This window comes from Seriola lalandi, unplaced genomic scaffold (assembly GCF_002814215.2).
Source record: "Seriola lalandi dorsalis isolate HSWRI2012SDOR001 ecotype SW California unplaced genomic scaffold, Sedor1 jcf7180002054524, whole genome shotgun sequence".
Taxonomy (NCBI): domain Eukaryota; kingdom Metazoa; phylum Chordata; class Actinopteri; order Carangiformes; family Carangidae; genus Seriola; species Seriola lalandi.
In genome coordinates, this window is record NW_019525077.1 from 2,270,712 (window position 1) to 2,288,878 (window position 18,167).

Below are 18,167 nucleotides of genomic sequence, written 5' to 3' on the forward strand. Positions count from 1 at the left end.
GGTCGGGGGGGTGGGTGTATTAATGACCTGACAAAGAGGAAAACAATGTCGACTGGATCCTCGTTCTTGTTTCTGTCTGATTATTCTGTAACGTTTCACCTTTCTGGGTGAGCCCCAGGTGTTTATGCTTCTCTCCGCCATCTAATTGGTCAATTATCATTATTGTGTGGTGGGTTGCAAATATGCACTCACACACACACACACACACACACACACACACACACACACACACACACACACACACACACTAACACACATTTACAAAGCCTTTCATTATTCATTCTGCTGTGGAGGCAGACGGTGCACTTTTCTCACCACAGCCCACCTAAGGGAGTTATTAGAGGCTTGGGAGATGACTGAATCTCTTCTCACACACTCTGGAAACTGATTGTTCTTCCTTGTGTCTTAATGAAAATAAAATAAATAAATAAATAAATAAAAACATCTATATGTAACCATCAAAAATAAAAGTCCAATCACCATGAATCCCACCTGAGCCTGTGAGGAAGAAACTACTGCAGACAAACTCCCTGTGTGGAAGAAATGAGTGTATTCCAATGAATGAACTGTCTCCTGGTTATTTTGTGTTTATGAATTTACTGGGGACATTCAGCCAGACGAGGCTCAGGAATGAGAACAAGACCAAGCTCAAAGCATTGGCTGACGTTTTTTGTTGGAAGAAGACATTGATGATCGCTAACTGCAAGGACACAGACACAGACAGACAGACACACACACACACACACACACACACACACACACACACACAGATAGCATCTCCTCCTTGGAAAGAAAAATGTAATCTGAAGTTTTTCACTGACAAATTTTTTTTTTGTTGCAACACTCCCTGTCCTCGCTTCAGATATTTTAACTTTTCTTGCGTCATTTAGTGAAAGACATCAGCTGCTCCTCATTTCCTTTTGTAAAGTCACTGAGCGTTAACACAGAGATGATACTTCTGTTGGTCTGACGTCGGTAACAACTACTCCTTCTTGAGGTCCAGCCAAGTAAGAAAAACACAAACATCTTAATGCAGAACAATAATCTAAATTAGAAAAGCCAAGACAATAAGGAACAAGGAAATAACCCCAAGTACCCACGCTATATCTAAACAACTGCAATAACAGCTAGCTCAAAAACAATAGTAGTACTTCTAAAAACAGTGTATAGTGAGAAATGAAAGTAATGAAAAAATAACCAACAAGTTTTTCATTAATCATCATATAGTCAGAGATTATGTAGTAAAACACGCCCTACTTGTAGAAGGTGTTCTGTGCCATAATATATTTCTTTAAACTCTTTTTAATTTTAAATGTTTGATGGCAAACTATTCCATATTTTCATAACAGTATGCTGCGTCACATTAATTTTTGAGACAGGAAGTAACAAACAACCTTTCTGATGCAAGTTGTGGCCATTACTACAATATAAAAATTGACGGTTCAGGACATTTAGGATTTTAAATATTTCTTAAAGATACAGTTCAGAGCCAGTGATATGACCGAGGGAGACGACTAGATTACAACATTATTATGTTGGTTTATCTTGTGGTACGAGGTGGGTATTCCCAAATAAATCGGTGCTAAATCGAGTTACGATGAGAGAAACTGTGAGTCTGATGTTCAATAATACAGCAGCAAATGACTAAAGTTGTGTGTGATAAAGTGTGACAAAGCCCCCGTGCATGAAAAATCCATAAATAACCTTGAAACGACTGATTCTGTGTTTTTTTGTACGTTTCAAACCGGGACTCCACTTTCACTGATGGCGTGAAGGGAGCGAGGACGCGTCGCATGAAGGATGCTCGTGTAATCCCGGGGCCAAAGTACAACTATCAGTGGTATGTAAGCATCCTCTGGCATGTCAGCTTCAGCTGCTGCCAAACGCTCTGCATAGTGACGTAAGAGGCCGAGGATTTTGTAACGTCCAAGGCTGAAATAGTGCTGGTGCTGATGTCTCTGCATACCAGAGATTTTGTTTAAAAGAAAACACGGACTTGAGATGTTTATTCAACTCATTGGTTTAACAGTGACTACAAACAGTATTTAGAGCAAGTATTTAATTTAACAAATCTTGTTTATCCCCATTTGTGACCAGTGATTGTGTAGTTTCTCAGACACCATCATGCAGGTTCTTTATGTCTTTAGACCTCAAGCTTCTTCACAGGAGAAATTCTTCGGATGATAAAAGCGACTTTGTTGGAAACCATTCTTCACTTTTCATTGGCGAACAGTTACAGGCCGAACTGTTTGAGCACGATGACCGACCAGCGCTTTCACTGCCGTCACTTTCTTACATTACATAAAATTTAAGGGGATAGTTGTAAGTTTTCTCTGCTGACGAACATGGTTTCTTTCCAGGAGCAGGTTGTGGTGGTTGTCATTCGACAAGACCTTCAAGTTATAATACGCCCTCGGATCAGGGCTACGTCTGCAGGACATTGGAGGCTGCAGCGACTCGGTATCAAAAAGTGACGAGATGGGCTGGAACGAGCTAGCTGGTTAGCATGCTAACTTCAGTAGAAGACATGATTCACAATTTACAAGACGAGCTACTTCTTCAGGGCAGACTGGACACTACAGCGTCTCCATAGCGTCAACTGTCTTGCGAGCTGGTTAGCATCACTTTTCTTCTTCTGAGTTTAGCATGCTAACCAGCTAGCTGGACTGTCTAGCCACTAGCAGTTGCATTTACAAAACAAGAGGTTATGATTAAAGTTTCTGAGCGAGCCTCACCCTTCAAACCAATCACAGAAGGCCAAAGTCAGAGGTGGGAGTTCAGGACCGTCAGTCAATATGTGATCACGCTTCTTTCGGTCTCATGCTAGCTCAAGCTTGCATATTGTAGCTTTAAGATGCCAAAGGCAATCACATTTAGTGAGTTAATGATCCTGTGTGATGCAAAGTGACTACATAATTTTAGCATCTTGCTTGAGACAGCATTTTATTTTAATGTTACACTTTACATGTTTTTGAATAAGCCAGTGCTAAATCAGTTAATTTATGAATTAGATATGATGCCTAATTCAAAATTGGTCATAAACGAGCTGGTTAGCAAAAACAAATTGGACTGTATGTTATTTACATGTCTAATTTAAATCAAACCTCATCTGCTTTGGTCAGATTCCCTCAGCCGTTACAATTTAATCATGTCATTAATTCAAACACTCATTTCTTGTTAATTTAGTGAAGAAAAACTAAGGAGCTGCATGTGTCAAAGCTGCGTTCAGGACCATCCTCTGCAGATTCCACTGTAACATCATAACAACATGTTTTTTATTTTTTCATGGCAAACAAGTAATATAACGTCTCCAGAAGATGAAAAAGAAATGAGCTGCCTGATAAGGGAGATTGGTATCATCAGTGGACTTCTTCAACCAAAATAAGATCAATTATTCCAAGTAAGTGGGTGTTCCCAGGTGATTCAAATCCTGTGTGTGTGTGTGGCTAAAAACACATTTCGTCATGTAATATTATTCACTGTGCTCGGGTGCCAAAGCTTTAAGCCAACCAGGGAGCTTGTTAGTGATTATTACTCAACTAACTTTGACATCTTAAGTCTTGATTGTTGTTTTATAAAAGAAAACACCTTTGATGAATGATTTGGTCGACCGGCCCTGTTTGGATCGTAAACCTCACATGGGAATCATGAAGAAGTTCACAAGTTCATCGTTTATGTGTTTTCATGCTGCTTCCCCTCTCAACTCTGAGCCAAAGCATTAAGTTGATTTGATTAATCGCAGTGTAGAAGAATCTATGTCAGTTCCTTCCTGGTGTCGAAACACAGGGCAGTTTTTACTTTATTTTCTTTTAATGTCACTGCAGACGTGCGGTTTCCCTCCAAAGCTGCAAAATAAAAATATCTCCTCTTGCTCCTCTTGCAATATTTAAACAAATAGTGGAGTTCAGCTGGAGGTCATATGAATATTGATGAATGCCAAAAACATCTGGATCAACGTGTTCGGGTCTCAGTGACTGCAAATGGGAGTTTGTGCAGTAAGAGAGGAAAACAAAAGTTTCCTGCTGCTGTTGAAACGTCTCCTGACATGAAACGCCGAGAGGAACTCAGATTTAGAAATGTGCCCAGAAGAAAAGGACACTGTGATGATATTGGTTGTCCTGCTCTCCAAAATATTGTTAGACCCATATTTAGCTTCCTATAATGTTGAATTTCCATATGGATCACTGGGCCTCCTGCCTCTCCTTTGACTCGTTTTAGGAGAATATGATCTGCAAATAAAAGCATAAATAAAATCGCAAAAAGTGCAGAGGCTGCATACAGCCCCAGAGGAGAGAGAGAAGATAGAAGATGAAGAAGACAGAAGAAGGCAGAACCTGGGGCTCACACAGCAGCTGAGTTAGGAGGAAGAAAAACTTGTTCCGAGGGAGAGAAGTCATCAAGAGGTGGAGGAGCTGAAAGAAAAACTGAAAGAGCAGACCTGAAAACGGCCAGGAGCTGGTCACTGAGCTCCGGCCTGAGGAGGAGGTCGGTCACCGAGCTCAAAGAGGAGCGGGAGGACGAGGCGGAGTTCAAATCCACCCAAGACGCCAATGTTTGAGTGTTGAGTTTTCAAGACACAGCCAAACTCAAAATCTATTTTTTAAAAATCTATGAAAATATAAAAATAAATGTATTTTGTTTGTATAGCAGAGTTGTTCAATGATTCAGTAACAGTCTAGACAGATGATCCACTCATCTGAAGAGACTTTGTTTTCCTTTGAGTCAGATGCAAAATATTAAATACCAGTATGATGCATTCAAGTGTGTTTGTTTCAATGACAAATAAAAGAGCAAAAAGAGTTCATTTCCAAAGTTCTGTATCCACGGACTTAATCTGAAGTCAACAGGTGTTGAGGGAAAAGCTGCAGTTATAAACCTTAAAGGACGTATTGTGATTTTTGTGATTTTCTACTTCCTGTCACATACTGTCATGATTAATGTCAGTGTCAAACACGCAGTTCCAAAACCTCAGGTGAAAGGAAGTAAAAAAAAAAAAAAAGAAAGAAAAGAAGCTCTGCAGGACAAAAGCAGAGTGAGTTCCAGACAGGAGTCAAGGTCAGCGCGTCCACGGACAGACCTCTGGTCCAGGCCTCAGCTCCGGCTCCGGCTCTGGAGCCCGTCCACGAGGTTCAGACTGTGCGTTACCGCAGCGCCAGTGACCACGACGTCAGGATTAAAATGTTTTTGTTGCAACACTAGACAACAGCGGATATAATTTGTATTCTTGGTTCTACGCGGCGGTACAACTCTTTCATTTGTTTCTGCTCTTTGTTTTTCACCGAGGCGACCGGGTTCAGTAACCACTGCCTGCCAGAGGACTGACGGACGAGTAGTTACGACTTCACCGGGCCAGTGTGTCGATTCAGAACCACATATAACTCAAGTATTTTTTATCCTTTGTGGCTTATTATCATCAGTCAATACATAACCAGCCATTTCAGTGATCACATCCACTGATCTGTGCCCACAGAGATGATAGCTTGCTAACGCTAATTCGCTAGCTGCCTGTGTTGAGTTCATGCATTTTTCAGTATTTTTCAGCTCCTGGTCGTTTCATCAGTAGTTTTACTGTGGTTTGTATTTGTTGTTATTTTTTCTTGGACCTCAGGAAGAGTTGTTGCTACCTTGGCAATGGCTATTGGGGATCCAGATAAATAAATAGATACTCATCAGGATGACCACTCTAACTCTACTCTGAGAGCTGCTCCAGCTGACAGTACGTGATCCGGACCTGTTACGGCCTTGCTGTATTTCCATTTTATTTGCTATAAATAAAGCGCTTTATTTTGAAAGTGGTTTTTTTTCATTTTTTTAAAAATCATTTTTAAATTTTGCATTCTTTAGTGTTGTCACACCATCACTAAGATAGGAGTAACTCTGCAGCACCCGCCTCTCATTAAGATTCACAGGGTAGTAGGATTTGGTTTGCAAATTAGGACACAAAAACACACACACACACACACACACACACAAACACACGCTATCCGACCCCCCTGTAAAATGCCCTGTCAATCAAAACACGGTAAAAAAAGAAACAGTCAACCTTCAGTGACATAATGGATGAACACAAACAATAAACCTGCTAATTACTCAGTCATTAATTATCTGGCAGCTTTACAATGCGGCCCCTTTGGATCAGAGAACTGAAAACAATCGCTCTTATTACGCCTCTGCAAACAACTGCGCACTTGACCTTTTGAAATCAATGAAAGCGGCTCTGGTTGGCATTTGGCAAGAGCTGCCAAAAGGAGAAAAACAGAAAAAAAAATATATATATTGCTCGTACCTCTGGCAGCTGTGAGATCATTATGGTTTGTTGATAAACCGAACAGGATTGCAGACATTATATATGCAGTGTATCTGACGCGGATCTAGTTGTTACAGTTGATTACCCGGCACAGAGACAACAGGGTCCAATGTTCAAATAAAACAGCTCAGAAATGTCAGAGAGATACGGCGACGGCATCGCCACAAAGATGGCTGCAGTGTTTGAAACTACACAGAACATAATATTTGTTTTGTACTTTCCTTCAGTAGTGAACAAAATATCTCAGTTTAGCAGCTACAGCTTCATGATATTCTCCTACAGTTCTCTCACCAGTGTGGTATGAGTTCCTGCTCCGACTCCTCCTACTACCTGTCCACCCCCAGCCCCCAGTTACTGCCTCTTCCCAAACTGAATTAATGACTGTATTTGACTGTAAAGTCACAGCTTTGCTTTGATTAAAACAGTCAGATTCCCCTGTTCTGGTGTTCTAAGTCGGCTGCTGTAGGCACCACTTATCTCTCGCAGCTGGCGAGAGATAAGTGAAAAGCCCGCCGTGTTTTCAGAGTTGCCACCACCAACCAGCGTACCTGATCCCCTCTGGTGGACCCGCCTTCCCCGCGGCGCCGCACACCGTGTTTCAGTTATTTCAGTTTGCCTTTAAAATCTCGGCTGCAACCATTCAACACAGTTTTTCTTCTTCTTCTTTGCAAACAGCTTTTTGGTGCGTTACCGCCTCCTTCCCGAGAGTTAACGACGCTCATGTTCACATTCATTAGTTGCAAACTGAACTTAACGTCAAGTTCACTGTTCACCAAAAAGCAGGAGCATGTCCAATGATCGCACCCTGTGGTTCACCATTTCAATATGGTCACATGGTGTAGTCCCACTGTCATCTAGAAGAGACTCACTCTGTCTCCTGGAAATGGCTTTTACACACAACTAATTTGCAACAGCATTAAAAAATAATTTAAAAAAAAATTTTTTCAACTTGAAGATATTTTTTTATGTCTGCTAAGTTGTAAAATGCTAAAAAAAAAACTTTAAAATAATCAGTAACATCACATTTCATTTGTTTTCCTACTCTGGTTCGACAATATCTGCTTGATAGATGTTTTCTGTGGTTATGTTTAGACACTTGGTGAAGTTCAGGGGAAGATTATGTTCTTGGTTAAATATAGAAAAGTCCACAGTGATATAAAACCGAACCACAAACATCCCTCTCCAATATGACGGCCTCCATCCACCCCTGTGCGACATGTGTGTTATGAAATTATGAAAACACATTAATACTATAGTATAAATGTAGAGTCTGGGCCTTATTACAGGAAAACAACATGTAATATCGTAAGATTATGTTATAATTAATCATTTTTTGTCATGATAATAATGACTTAGAATAATATATCCAGATAAACAAGATAATCATGATTTATAGCCACTGAAATAATGAAATGCTACATGCAACCACGGCCGTTTGCATCTTTAATTCGTACTGACTGCTGTGTTGTGCCCGTATCGTCTTGTGTACTTCATACCATCTATGAGAAAAACCTTTTTTACATTCCTTGCACATTCCCAGTCAAGTTTTTAACGTGCACTGTCACATGAAAATAAACCATTAAAGAAAAAGCTTCTACAGCTGCAAAATCATTAACCAAAGCCAACAATGTTCGTTCTAAAGCGGAGGGGAAATTTTCATGTAACCTGCCTCTAACTGCCGTCCATCACCACAGCAATTAGTTGATTAATCAATGAACGGAGTGACAGAAGATTAATTGGCAATTATTTTGATCATCAATTAATCAATTCAATTGATTTTCTAGCACAGATGCCAAACGTACTTTAAGTCCAGCTTCTAAAACGTGACGATTTCTTGCTTTGCTTTGTCATAAAATGACAGTAAACTGAATATCTTTTGGTTTTGTACTGCCGGTCGGATAAAACAGTCTGCATGTGATGTAACGTTTTTTTCTGTTTTTTTCCGACGTGTCAGACAAAGCAGTTTGTTAGTTGCTACATCAGCTGAGTCAGTCTCGTGTTTGCAGCCATCACACTTCCTCCCACTCCTCCCTGAGCTCGGTGATGGACGTGCCAACAAACCACTGCCAGTTGTGCCAGACAGTGCGTGCAAATTTACACAGCCTTATCCTGTTGTACAATTTAACAACTGACTAAACAAATGTAATCTCACTTAACTGAATAAAAAGCCTTTGCAGGCCACGGGCCAGGATTTATCATGAATAAAACATGAACCAACCCTTAATATTAAGAGAGAAAATCCCCTCTGCTTTGAGGCGAACGTTACGATTTCTGTCTCCTCACAATGGAAAACAAAGAGAAACTGTTTATTATTTGATCTGAAATCCCATTAGTTTAATAGCTGATGTATGCATGGTGCAGCCTCGAGCATCTTCAATGCATAAATTTAAAATAAAATGTTTTCTGAGGCTTTGTGCTCGGACATGATAAGAGGAGCTGTTGTTCTGTTAACCCCGGGCTTCAGACGTGATTTCTTTACTGCTTTTGCTACTAAAGGACAATTTGGGCAGAAAGAAGTAAAGACATTTGGGCTGCAGGGCTGAAAGACCATAGAAAATACACGTAAAATGCAGTATTTTCATACATACATGTGAACTGACATGTCTCTATTTGCCACCGATGCAGGAGTAAAAGCGTTTTTATGGCTTGTCTGACAAGTTCGATGTTTAAATGCTCAGATCCTGTTAAATATAGAACAGAATCTTTATTAATAAATCATGTTATATATATATATATATATATATATATATATATATATATTATTGCTATACTGCAGTATCATTCTACTACCACTTTAATTTTTTAGCAAAATCATATGCGGTGTGGATCATCCTCTCTTTGTTTGGGGCCTTTTCTTGTTCTTTTTTCTCAGATTTCCTAAAGTTATTATCACTTGAACCAGGTTTTTAATTGTAAAAAAAAAAAGTATAAAAATACATCAAAAACACATTCATTATGTTTGTTTTCCCTCCCTTTCTGTATATCACATGCAGCAGAGATTCTGAGAGAAAAACAAACATATTTAATGGCAGTGCTCTGATTGTTTTTCCATTGGAGTGAAAGAACCAGGAGGTGAAGCTTGACTCTTCCTCCCATAACATCAGCTGACTAATATGAGAGCTCACGGATCACTGCCTAAACTCATTACCCTCGCTGTTTCCACCACACTACTGTGACTGCTCATAATTAGAGGTGTCTGATGCTGGCATCATTTTCAATGATTATCAAAGAAAAGTCTAGTGTTACAGGAAGTTGTACAGTGCTATGTATGTCCACGTACAAACATTGCCTCAACCGCACTGTTTGGAAAGTAAGTTCAGGTAGAAACTGAGCTAAACTCACAGCTAACATGGATCCAAACCTAAAAAACTGTTGTATGTTAGTGGATGTTAATTACTTCTGTCCATGTTGTCACTTTGAGGAAAACACGGGAATTTCAAGGCAAAACAAAACTGTTCTAGGTTTGACTGAACAAATTTATCATGATAAACTTTTACACTGTTCAAAAAACCTGTTAACATCAGGGTGAAAGAGTGAGCTGCAGCCCCAAAATAAGTTTCAAAAGAACACAATCATGATCCAACATGGAGGCTCCGACACCAACCTGGAGATGCGACGGTATGGATCCATTTCACCAGTTTTCACAGCCGCTAGCAGCTTACTCTATTATGTTTAACTAATTTGAGTGTAAAAATGGTATTTGTGAAAAGGAGCAGTCTAGCACATAAAAGCTTTGCTTAACTCAATTCTTAAAGGAGCTATTTCTAAGTTTTGCTATTGCTACATAGCTAACATTAGCATTAGATGTTTATTTACCAGTCTAGAGGAAACGTTGCTAGTTCAGTATCCAACTTCCTTCCTTAACTCACTGTCTCCAGCTGTGGAAAGCAACACCAATGGTGACTCTTGTTTTGCTTTTATTTCCATCATTTCTTTTCTTCTTCAGAAGTTAGCATGCTAACCAGCTAGCCACTACTTCTTCAGGGATTCAACGCTACCGAATTAGCGTTGAATCCCTGAAGAAGTAGCGCTGCCTAAAGGGTTGATTATAACCACTTGTCTTGTTAATGCAACGGCTAGTGGCTAGACGGTCCAGCTAGCTGGTTAGCATTCTAACTTCAGAAGAAGAAAAGAAGCGATAGAAATAGAAGCAAAACAAGAGGGTTACTTTCGACCACTGGACACTGAGTAAAGGAAGTTTGATACTCACAACATCTCTTCTAGACTGGTAAATAAACAGCTGTTAAATGCTAACGTTAGCTGTGTAGCAATAGCAAAACTTACAAATAGCTCCGCCTTCTTCACTCTGCCAAACATTTGTATATCTTAACACAAATAAAGAAAATATATCTGATCAATTAACCCGCTCAAATAATTGATAAAAGTAGGTTGTTGAAAATATGTCTACTATGTTGTAACCATCAAATATGATTATACAGATATTTCTAGGCTTTGGCCTGAGCTGAAAACAAACGTTACATAAGATTTTTGGAGACAAAATTTTGGTAATGAACCTCCTGTATTCACTCATATTCATAAAACCAACCTGCACAGCCTCTAAAGTCAAGCTTTAATAAGATAACCCTCCTTATTGGGGTTAATCAGCTTAAACTGTTCACTGCAGTCCTGTGTGGCGTTCCCTCCCCAGACAGGTCGGAAAGTCACTAAGCCAATTTCATTTCCTCTTGGATTACTGGATTTGGAGATGGGGGGGGGGGGGGGGGGGGGGGCAAATATTAGCGAGTGTAGTAATTTGGATCCTGTGTCATAGAGGAAGTCGACAGGAGGGGAGGCGAATTGCTATTGGCGCAGATAAAGTGAGCAGAGGCTGCACAGTAGCGTCCATCAATCTACTACAAAGAGAGAACAGCTCATTTAGAATAAGAGCACAGCAACAGAACGAACTGTGCAAGTACAAGATGTTCAGTAAAGTGGACAGTATATCCAGCAACTGCCAACCACCCAGCTCCAGTTCTTCTTACCTAAAAAGTCTGTATTTCTCTGTTGGTATCACGGTTTGCCATCTGCGCTTGTTTGGTCAAAGATAAGACTCTGAAGGTCGGGGGTCAGAGTGCAACTCTGCCTTTGTTTTCGGGCCAGGAAGTTAAGTGGAGGTGTTAAGGTCAACAACAAAAAAAAACATCCACCTTCAGCTTTTCAAAGGAGTGAACCTCTCACATCTCAGTTCAAATATCCGCAGAGGAAGACGACTTTACTCATCTTTACTGGCCAGAAGATTTGTCCTGACACTCTTAAATGTGCATTTTTTTCCCCTTTTCAAAGAGAAGTTCTTGTTAGTTTTGTGCCCATGAACCTGCAGGTAAAATGAAGGGCAAATGTATTTTAACAGTTGGCATTTTATTCTTAATTTTTATCTTAGGTGACTGACTGTGCCTCCAAACAAGTCAATATGCACACATTTAATGTTCATGCTGCAGCAGAAAACTATAAGAATCATCAATCAATCAGATTATCATGCATCAACCAACCCACTATTTATTCATTTCTTGATCTGGTTTGACTTTAAAACTGCACAGATAATGTACAAAGCACTAAATAATTTACTCCTAAATGTGAAATCAGAGAGAGACTGTGTGAATTTAGGGGAATAATAATAATGATATTAAACTAGATTTAAAAAAGCAAGGGCAAGGACAAATCTGTCAAAGGCGTAAACGAAATGTTTAAAAATATGGTGATAAATGAAAAAAAACTGAGATATGAACATTTCATAAAGTAGCAGTGAAAGTATTTTTCTCTCACTGTGCGTTAGACTGCAGTGAGAGAGTCGCTGATTCACGTAACGTTACATAGTCACGCTTCATTTCTCTGTGTATTTACTATGTATAAATATTAATAAGGATGTTTATGTTTGCTAAATATGAACATATTCTCATCCACTTCCTCAGAGAACTAAATTAAACCATCAGTTGACATCAAACTCTCTTTTGAATGAGACATCATCACACTGAGCTGCACAAAGTGACATTTCCAGGAAGAGCTGTCGCTATTTTGACATGAGCGCGTCATCGCTCTCTTTATAGAGGCAGCAGTCAGCACTTAAAGCAGAGACGGACATGTAGTGTGTGTGTGTGTGTGTGTGTGTGTGTGTGTGTGTGTGTGTGTGTGTGACTATAAAATAAAGTACAGACACTTCCTTCCCCTTAGTTCAAAGCAGAGGCATGTGGAGGATTATAGAGCGTGTCATTGAATACCAGGTATTAAATGAGCACAGCAGGAACAAACACACACACACACACACACACACACACACACACACACACACACACACAAACACACATTAAAAAGAGTACAAGTCGAGCTTGAGGCCAATGTCCAGGTCATGACTAATAATCACAAGACCAGCAGGCTCTGAGACGAGCTCGCGTGGAGCTAACTGCTCAAAATAAACAGATCCGCACAGATCCACCTGATCTGCCCGCTGCCACCCAGCCGGCTAATTTCATCCCCATGGCTCAGTGTTTATCTTTGTGTGTATGTCCATGTGAAGACATGAGCAGAACGGCTATGACATGGTTACATAACATCCGAAGGCATGTGTGTATATGTGTGTGTGACAGACACTGTCCAGTCTGATGCCAGCAGAGGGTTACCAGAGGTTACCAGAGATCACACACACACACACACACACACACACACACACACACACACACACACACACACACACACACACACACACACACACACACACACACACACACACACACACACACAGAGGCAGTGATGTGTGTGTGTTCGCTTCATTTATGGTGGATTGTTAGACACAATATTTTCATATGATTTCCAACAGGTGATGTTTATGGTAACTTTATTTGTCTGGTATCTAAAGCACATTTCATGCACGGGATCATTGAAGGCGCCATGCGCTGCTCAAACACGCTGTGAACTACAAGTGAAACTCTCGACCTCTGTTGACTCACATTTAAAATCTAAAAAATGTTTTAAAAAAGCTTAGCTGCTGGAAAAAAACATATTCTATTTGTCATTATTTGTGTTGCACTGTTGATGACAGTTGAAAACTTGCCCCTGGGCTAAGACACAGACACTGAATCAACTCATTAAATTACATAATGACAAGACAATAAGTCAGTAAATCAAATAATAGAAAAAGAAATATAGTAATATAAACTATGGCAATTATTCCTAATGGTTGGCATTCAGTTTAGTATATGTATGTGCAGGGTGTATATCAAGACGATGCAGATATGGGGGGGGGGGTGAAGTTAAAGAGGAAGTAATGAATGTTGAAGTCATTTATCTTTGTTGAAGTTCTGCTTTAGTGCAGAAAAACACGTGTTTGAGTGTAAAGGTGCTGCCACTCTTTAAAGTCCATGGTGATGTTTGCACACTGCACTGCGGAGCAACCATCTGCCATTAATATCACTAATTCATCGGTGGGCACTTAGGGTGCCATGTGGAGCCCGGTCACTAACATAGCTCGGGTCAGGGGTTCAATTCCCGCTGGGACCGTCCGTGTTAGAATGTCAGCACTCGTGGTACAGTCCGCGGCTGTGGAACAATCTGTCCTCCACATGGCACGTATCACATGTGGCTCTAACAGGATTACATGTTCAATTTGACAGAAATGTCAGCGTGGAAAAATCCCAAGTGTTGTACAGAGACACAGCTGTCTTTCTTTAAATGAGAGGCAACAGAAAAGATTAGAAATAGAAAGACAAACAAACATTAAAGGATCAGTTGACTGGTGGCAAACTCTCGAAACAGGTTTAAGTTGTGTAACACATCGCAGTGAACGTCCAGTCTGAACTTTTCAAATCAATCTGCGCTTAAAGCCTGAACACAGTCTGACATTTTTAATCCTTTCAAAGTAAAGTTTTGAAAGTCACCGCTACTTCCTGAACACGAACAATAAGCTTATAACGTTTAAAGTAAATAATAAATCCTAACGAGTGCAGCAGTCCAAAGACAATATAACTCATGAAAAATGAAGCGTAAAATATGTTCACATTTTAGAGAATGTAATTATTGTTTTCTTCATATATTATATTATATTTCACCGACCCATCAGCTGTTAATCAGAATGTTAATTATTACGATATAATTTCAAGCTTTAAATTGCATGAACAAAATTAAAATTAGTCCTAGCTGCTAATTTGATTCAGTGCATGTAAAAGTGAAAGGACACAAATAATTGTAAGAATATAAATATATTAAATCTACCATGAAAAAAAGGGAATTGAGGGATTTCACCATCTGACTGGATCCAGTTCAGTGACACTAACTTCACCGAGGTGTTCATATGAGGTCATGACATTTTCCCATTACTGGTCTGTTGGTCTGCATGTAAACACGGTGTGTTTGTATGTCGTAACCATGACTTCCTGGCTGATGCAGGACCAGGTCCAGTATCCCCGGCTGGCTGCGTTACTTTTATCTGACAGTGGACGTACTTTAATTCGCCCCTTGGCTCCTTCCCGCTGCCAAATTTTGTTGCACACACAAACAGACGAGGAGGCAGCGCTCCGGTTCTGGCCCACGTCCATGCTCCCAGCAGTGGGCTGCTGATGTTGGAGGAAGATCAGACCTCTGAAGGAACGCACTCTGTTTTCTGCCTTTTTGGAGAAGCACGTTTACATAACCAGTGCCCTTATATCAGGCTTATGCAACCACCCTAAACACATACCTTTTCTCAGCCTGGTGAAGTTATGCAATGGATGCTCTGGGTCTGTGACATTAGCAGAGGGTTAAGAGACCAAATGTTAAAATTAACTACGAGAGTGAGAGCACATGTATTTTGGCAGCAGGGCAGCTTCGCACACTGACTTCATGTAACTGGAAAGTCCCAAGTTCAGTTCCCCACATCTCTTCTGCATTTGTCAGTTAAGTTAAAAACAATCACTTCCAATGACTGATTCATATTCGTGCTGTAACAATGAGTTGATCGATTGATAAAATTTGATAATCAACTCATCATTTGAAGGAAATGTTTGTCATTTTAAGGAAAAACTGTTTCATTTAGATGAGAAAATGACTGTGATGTCTGAAAACCAAACACTGGCTCCAGAGAGGGCCTTTCACAGGTAGGCTCTCTCACACACCTGGAACTAGGTGCCACTAAATCCTACAAAGTGGCCCTTTAAGAAAAAAATGGGGCATCTTATACTGGGGAAACTGGAAACACTCCGACTGCTCATAAGTATTCTGTGATCTGACATGATCTGAAAGCTCCAGAAAAGGCTCCGATTGATTGATTAATCCAATATGATCATTAGTTGCTGAACTAATTCCTACAGTGTGATTAAGATAATTATGCACAGAGAAAACCATACAGTCAGTGTCAGAACTAATAAAGAACAAACTGACTGTTAATGGTAAAAGACTGTAAACACAGTTCCTAATTGGTTTAACAGGAGACGCTCAACCCGCAACCTAAACCCCACCTTCATTAAAATTCAGTTCTTGGTTCCTCGGTCGGCGTCCCGCTGTCGTTGCCATGGGAAACGCATCCCTATTAACGGCGGAAGGGTCCTGATCCAGTATAAGCCATTTGGTGTCGTTTTATTCGTCTTTAATTAAAATCAAAAGAGCCACGCAATTGTCGACAAATGACTGCAGTAAATTATCTGTGATTAAATTACAGCGTTGAAGACTCATATGAGGCTCCAGATTAGATTTGGTTGTAATTCTCGAAAGAACGTTCAGAAAACCTCCAAATTAAAGCTTTTTTCTTCCTCTTCTATTTTACAAAATGTGGAAAATAATAGTCCTCATCCGAGTTTTACTTCTCAGACGCAGCTGCGTGTCGGATTTATCCACTATACGACGATGGGCACAATGTCCATATGGGTGAAAAGAAAAAATCAATTAGGATTTAGGCCCAATTCTGGCTTTATTATTAGATTAATCCCACAAAGACCCGTGATGCATGAGAGTTAAACCGTCTGTGGTGATATCATGGTGCCTGCCTATCCCACTGAGAGTGCTATTGTTCACTATCCATAACGTTAGCATAATCTCCAGCCGCCGTTTCCACCTGGACCCTAACAGTCCTGATGCCTGACGTGAAACGCAGAGGAGGTTTTAGTCAGGGAGGAACAGAAACCCTCAGTGGATCATCTGAAAGGCTTAAACCAGCTAGAAAGAAAGCCTGGGATTATGTAATGTGGTGGTTTTCAATAGCTTTATCACCCATGAACCCTAAAAAGTCTGATTTGTGACCCCCCGATGGGTGCACACATGCAGAGCGGGGATTTTTAAATTTTTTAAAGTCGTATCAATTCATGAATTTGAGTCCATATTGTTTTCACTACTTCAGTAAAGAGGCTGAATTAACTGGGGAGGATTAGGCAGGCAATAAAATTAGCTTTTCTAATTAATTAAATAACCTTTTGACTCTTGTCAACATCCCAGAATTTTCTTTTACTTGTATCACTTATGTTGCAGGGGACAAAAAAAACAACCTGTTCACACAGCTGCATTGTGGTGACTTGTCCCTGCAAGAGAAAGTCATTCATTGTAGCTCAGAAAAACAAAATTATGACCCTGACACCGAGGTTAAAACAGGAATCAGCAATAAGAAATGATTATTGTAGGAAGAAAGGCATTTGGAGACTGCAACGAATTTAATATGGATGTGGTTCCGAGGATGCAAGTTTACTGCTTTTGTTCTGCGTGATAGAAAAGTCTCTTTAGAGCATAATAACTTTTTAAACACACAGTTTGAGGGCTGAAGTTCTTGAGAACACTGGAGTGGAAAAACTGACTGACAAGTCTTAAATGACACATAAAGAAAAGAAAACGAGCGGATATGAGTTTGCAGTTAAAGGTTTTTGAAACTAGAGATGTTTCTAAACGCAGCGGAGAAACATACCAGTTGCTAATTATCCATATACAACGTGTATTTACTTGTTGCTGATGTATTTTATGTATTTAAATATTTGTATTTATTCAAATTTGTTTCCTATAACATCGTTGTAATGTATATCTTTTAATGTACTTCCATGCCTGTGTAAAGCACCTGAATTGCCTTGTGTCTGAACGGTGCTGTATAAATGAACTTGAATTTGATTGAGAGCTTAATTAAAGTGAATCATGTTTTGATTGTATCCGCAGAGGTGGAGAAAGTCCACAGCTGGTCAAATATGACTCCAATACGTGTGAAAGTTGTTCAGTTGAGTTTTAGTTGAGGTAAAAAAAATACTGCAGTCCTTTCTTTTAAAAATACTTAAGCATTCAAAAGTCAATTTTTCTCTGTCATTGTTCCACATTTACAGAACCCAATGACTCTTGTAGAATAAAGATGGAAAAAAATATGGAAGTGGCCATAAAAACACATCAACAAAAGGGAAAAGGACGGTCATTCCAAACATTAACTATCCAAACATTAAAAGACGGAAGTGCCCGACTTTGTTCCTCGGAGCAGCTGAAAGACTTGGACACGTTCCACCAAAAAACAAAATGCCACCAAACATCAATGATCCGCTCTGGCTCTGGACCAGATTCAGCTCTTCACATTCTCAAAGGATTTAAACAGTCTTTCATTATCAGCTCCAAATACGTATTGTACCTGCGAATCAACACTGGACCCGCCCACCCACCTGCCGCAGTCCACTGCTGAGACCGGAGCAAGGTGGGGGGTGGGGGGGTGTCCAAGGCCTATAGTCAGAGCACAGCGATCCTGCTTAATGGTCACAGGGCCCAAGGGTGCCATGGAGACGGAGCATAAAGGGACACTTTTATTGTTTCCTGATAAATGGGAAATGGACGAATCCATAAATCTGCCGACTTCATTCGGTGCCGCTGGGCTAAGTAATTAAATGAGTCGTGCCAGTTGGCACCGGCTCACCATAGACGTCCTCCCTCCACCCCCCACCCCCAC

General features: G+C 40.2%; 1 protein-coding gene across 1 annotated transcript in view; it reads right to left on the bottom strand.

Annotated features, from left to right (window-relative positions):
- Positions 1 to 18,167, bottom strand: part of rasgef1ba (RasGEF domain family, member 1Ba) — a 115,365-nt gene that overhangs the window by 65,793 nt on the left and 31,405 nt on the right. The gene's annotated exons all lie outside the window — the stretch shown is intronic.